This window comes from Cryptomeria japonica, chromosome 4 (genome assembly GCF_030272615.1).
Source record: "Cryptomeria japonica chromosome 4, Sugi_1.0, whole genome shotgun sequence".
Lineage (NCBI taxonomy): Eukaryota > Viridiplantae > Streptophyta > Pinopsida > Cupressales > Cupressaceae > Cryptomeria > Cryptomeria japonica.
Window position 1 is genome coordinate 31,271,496 of NC_081408.1, and position 6,000 is coordinate 31,277,495.

The window sequence follows — 6,000 nt, forward strand, 5'->3', positions numbered from 1 at the left end:
CTTTATATATATATATATATATATATATATATATTGCTTTTTCAATTTGGAATTGTTCTCAAAGGGGGAGTAGAAATATGTATGTGTGTTTTAAAAATTTTTGTATAATGTATGCATTAAAGGGAAGCATGAGTAAATGTGTAAATTTATTGTGCAAGCACACTTAGCGGTATTACTAGGTGTTGCCACTGTGATGCTAAAAATGTGTTATATAAGAGGCATACACATATAATGAGACAATAAAATATAATTGAAAAGCTTAATTTCAAAACTAAATCAAAGATGCAAACCATAAGCCTTCCTTGAGATGTCCCATTTTCCTCTATTCTTGAGGACCTTGAAGGTGTTGGATTGATGGGCTATCAGCGGAGCAATGACCTCCAAAGTGACAACTCAAGAGTTGAGAAGCTATTTGATCATGATTGACTATGGAGACGATATGAAATGCATGATTTAAGAAACTAGATTAACATGCTATGATAAATCCAAAATCTAAATGCTAGATAATTGAAATGCAAATTGCCTATAGTAATGATGCCTAAATTGATATGACATGGGATCCATATTTCTCCAAAATGAGGGATATTTATAGCAATTCCAAGGCCAAAGTTGAGGTGGCAGGAATCGACAGCCTAGATTTGATCTGAAGATATCAAGGGCCAAGATTGAGGAAGTTGGAGAAGAGGTTGAAGGAAGTGACACTTGTCATCTCTGTGGTGACAAGTGTCAAGGAGCCTTTCTCATGAGAGGGCAAGTGTCCAAGGGAGGAGACATGTGGCAAAAGTGCCATGTGTCTCAAGCAGAGAATATCCACACCATGGGAGGTTAGGATAAGGAGGTTAGAATGTGAAAGATAAGATAGGGTTAGTTAGACCCAAGATTAGATTGAATGGGTTAAGTTAGGGGATGGTTAGGTTAGGTGGTTAAATTTAAGAGCCATGTACTCATTTGAATTTAGAAATTCAAATAATTAGAATATAGTAATTAATCTCAACAAACTTGGGTTTGTTAATCTTAATTAGGGATTAGAAGAATTGATTAATATGAGGAGACATAAATTAATTTAGAATTAATTAATCAAAGGGGGATGAGATGAACTATATAAATAAATCATTTAGATTTATTTACTAGTAGATGAATAGAGAAATTAATTAAATTGCTTGTGAATTCAATTAATTGGGAAGGGGAATTAATCAAATAACTGCGTATTTAATTAACTATCTTCAGACCATTTTTAGGTGTATACAACCATCAATGCCAAAATGGGGAGATTGTTGGCTTGATGATGATTGCAATGTATTCATCAATTTTTTCATTGATTAAGAACTCTCTCACACACATATGATTATATTGACTACCGGTGTAACTTCAATTGTTTACACTATCAACTGATATACTTAGTGGTTAATCTCTAGCCAGTACTTTGTGTCAACTAGTATGTGCATAAGAGATAACCTATGGCTATACTAAGTCGACATCAAGATGAAGATCAAGATGGAGATCAAGTGGAAATTTGAGGACAATGGTTCATATGTTTTATTCAAACCGGTATTGATTGTTCCAATTGGTATTTGTTGATTTTTGTGATGAGTTACCAACACTAACTACTTGGCGGTAATTTTTTTGATGAGTTACCAACACCGACTACTTGGTGGTAATTTTTGTGTTGAGTTATGATCACTTGTCTAGATACACTGCACCTAGGAAATTGTGTTATGATTTCCTTAGGCTGACATGAGATCTAAATGTCTATATATCGATATCTCAAGAAATATTTTAATGATGATGGTATGCATGAAGAACAAAAGTTTCTGTAGTAGAGTGATAAGTGTTAAGATGAAGAGTGTTGAATAAAAGTTTTGAATATTCTTAGAAGGATCTGATCAACCAAGTATTGTGCTACTCAGAATAGATCAAACCATTCTTGTTGTTTTCTAACTATTACAATAGAATCAAATCCCCTAACTGGGTAAGCTCTAACAAGCTTCAATGTATAAATCCTTTAACAGGGTGATACATTAGTTTGGATTCTGAAATCCTGTACAAAGGTTACTCCTAACAGGGTACTACTCTTAACATGGTACTACTCTTAACAGGGTATAAGCTTCTAATCAAGCTCTGGGATCTCTAACAAGATTCACTCCTAGCTGAGCACTTTGTAGACCTTAACCGATCAGTTATCTATTACTGCAGAAAGTTAACTTGTGAATTCCATCTCACCGTGGTTTTTACCTATTTGGGTTTTCCACATACAAACACTTGTGTTATGGTGGATTCTTTACTTTTTGTGGATGTTGTTATATCATTTTGGATTACATGCATTGTGTTTAAAATATTTGTTAAGTTCATCTACCGGTTAGTGTTTGAAGTAGTTTTATTTTTGGTGTCAGTGATTCACCCCCCCCTCTCAGTGCTTTTGAAGTCCATCAAAAACATGGTTCCAACATATGAAGGTAAGACACTAGTCTAATAATCCATGACCTTGTTTTGGAATTCCCAATCCGTATAGGTCCTACAAACTTGCAAAGAAGAGGTGGTGACTTAGAAAAACACACCAAATGGGTAATGAAATTAGTTTATTTTCTTCAGATCTTCAACCACTGATTATCTTCAATCTTTCTAAGCCTTATACTAGCCTTGGAGTAATTACACAAGCTCATAAGTGATTGTGTTAACCAACTAGCCATTAGTGTATGAAAGTGTTTCAAAGTTGTTATGAGCAACTTTTGCAACTTTTGCAATTTATTGCATAGGTGAGAAAATTTTCTCAAACCCAAACTTGCTTACTTGCACATGACTCATATGGCCTCAACAACTTCAAAACAACATCAAACAACCTACATTAACCCAAAAACAACTTATTCTATTAAGTTCTCTACCTGGCGCCCTTAAGAGCTGACATGCCAAGATTGGCCAAACAAAGACTCTTAGGGCCCTCACAATAATTTGAGCACACACTCAATGGCATCTTGGCTTTATTACAAAATTAAAAAACATGATTCCAACATCCTGGAAACAAATTTAACAAAAATTTCTAAGTGCCCCTATACCATACTCCTGGGGGAGGAAGAACTCAAGTCCCTTTAGTGGATAGGGCTTGAACAGTGGTTCCATACTATAGTATATCTCGTATTGTCATCCATGTAGCTTCATATTCAGGGAGACCTATCTATTTGACTAGCTAGTCTCTATAGACTCCTTTCTTAGTCCTTTTTACAATCTTGGAATCGAGAATGCCTATGCTCCTATTGACAGTCATTATAGGAATATTCTGATTGTCCTAATACTAGATCCCAAGCTTGACTATGCTACTTGGTGAGACATCTTAGTAAATTACCCAAAGAACTATTAAATACTTTAGTTTGACCATCAGATTGTGGATGGTATGCAGATGAAAAAGAAAGGTTGGTACCAAGTTTCTTCCACAAGTTTTGCCAAAAGTGGCTCACAAATTTTGTATCTCTATCACTCACAATTCTAAGAGGTAAACCATGGATCCTTACAATCTCTTTGAAGAAGAACCCTACTATGTAGGAGGCATCATTAGTGCATTTTCAAGGCAAAAAGTGTGACAACTTGCTGTATCTATCCACTATGACGTAGACATTGTCATATCCTCTTGGAGTTCTAAGTAAACCAAGAACAAAGTCCATACTCACACACTCCCATGCACTTGTTGGTATGGCAAGAGGTTGATATAAACCTGCATTGCTTGAGGTACCCTTAGCCTGCTGACAAATAGCACATTTCTCCACAAACTTCCTAACATTTGATTGTAGTCTAGGCCAATGGTAGAACCTGCCAACCTACTCTAAGGTCTTATCAAGACCAAAATGTCCACTAAGACTGCCTTGATGCTTCTCCTTGATGATATTATCTCTTATAGAGCATTGTGGTATGCAAAGTAGGTGTCCTTTAAACAATAAGCCTTCCTATAACATAAAATAAAAATGGGCAACATGACAAGCATTAGAAAACTTTGAGCAAACATCATATGGTTCACCAAAATCTTTGTCACCTTGGTAGAAGTCTTTGAGGTCATTTATCCCCACACTTTGTAGCTGCATCTCCTGAATGGTTAGAACTCTTCTACTTAAGGCATATGCTACCTTATTGGTGACTCCTTTCTTGTGCTTCATAAAAAAGGTGTAGGCCTACAAATACTCAACCCACTTGAGGTGTCTTTGATTCAATTTCTCCTACCCATTCAAAAAACTAAGTGCATGATTATCAGTATAGACTATGAACTCTTTAGGTAACAAATAATGCCACCACTTCTTGAGTGCGTGCACCATGGAATATAACTCTAGATCATAGGTAGAATACTTTTGTTTTACTTCACTGATCTTCTCAGAGAAAAATGTAACCAGGTGACCTTCTTGGCTCAAAACGGCCCCTATAGCCAACTTGCTAGCATTACACTCCATAGTGAAGAGTTGACTGAAATCAGGGAGCCTAAGGTTCTAGCATTACACTCCATAGTGAAGAGTTGACTGAAATCAGGGAGCCTAAGGTAAGGGAGTTCTTCTACCTTTTTTTTAAACAACTCAAACCCCTTGTATACTGCACTAGTCCACTTAAACTGACATTTTATCCCACCTTTGATGGTGTTCAAGATAGGTGCACACACATGGCTAAAACCTCTAATGAATTTCCTATAAAAGGAAACCAAACCATAGAAACTTCTTACATCTCCTATTGACTTAGGAATAGGCCAATTCACTATTGCTTCCACTTTTGATGGATCTATTTTTAAACAACCTTGGGAAACTCCATAACTAAGATACACAAATTCATTTTTTAAAAACTCACTTTTATCCAAGTTGATCATCATATTTTCTTGATGTAGCTTCCTCAAAATTTTATTTAAATGTTCGATATGCTGCTCCTTTGACCTTCTAAAAATCAGAATGTGATCAAGGTAAACAATGACAAACTTACCAATGAACTCTGCAAGAACTTCATTCATGAGTTTCATGAAGGTGCTAGGTGCATTTGTGAGCCCAAAGGGCATCACCAACCATTCATAGATCCCTTCGATTGTTTTTAAGGTTGTCTTCCATTCATCACCAGGTCTAATTGTAATTTGATGATAACCTAATTTAAAATCCACCTTAGAAAAGTAGCAAGCTCTACCTAGGTAGTCCATTAGATCTTCAATCATTGGCATTGGAAACTAGAATCTAATTGTGATTTTGTTTATGCCCCTTAAATCAATGCACATCCTCCACTTACCATCTTTCTTTGGTGCCAAAATAGTAGGCACTGCACATGGACTTAAACTATTCTTTATCAACCCCTTATCTAGAAATTCTTCCACTTGCTTTGCTATTTCCTCATTTTGAGTAGGTGTCATTTTGTAAGAATATTTGTTTGGAAAAGTTGAAATAGGTATGAGGTCTATTCGATGATTAACATATCTCATAGGGGGTAAGGTATCTGCTATCTCATTGACAAATATGTGTGGTTTTAGTCTTTATTTCTCCTTTGGGTTTCACTATGAGAGCACATCCTTGGTTTCCTTCATGCTTCATTAATTTAAAGAACTCTTTCCCACTAAGAAACATAATACTTGATCCAACATGTCTTTCCTAACCCTGATCAATCAAGGGATCCTTTTGAAATTTTCTACTCTCCCCATCATGTATGGATTTGACATCATACTGCCAAGGGCATCCCAATAGAAAGTGACATGCATCCATGGAAAATATGTCACATAGCACACTATCCTTGTAATCTCCTATTTCAAAATCTACCCAAGGTTTCTCATCTACAAGCACATGTTGACCCTTACTCAACCAAGACACCTTATAGGGGATGGTATGCAGCAACATTTTCAATTTTAGTTTGTCTACCATCTCAACTAATACAATGTTATTAATAGACCCTGAATCCAATATAACTTTATAAATTTTACCATGAAATTTCTAGGTGGTTTTGAAATTTTTTTTCCTTTGAGTAGGTTCTTTGGGCTGTGGTACCTTCAACAAGATCCTCCTT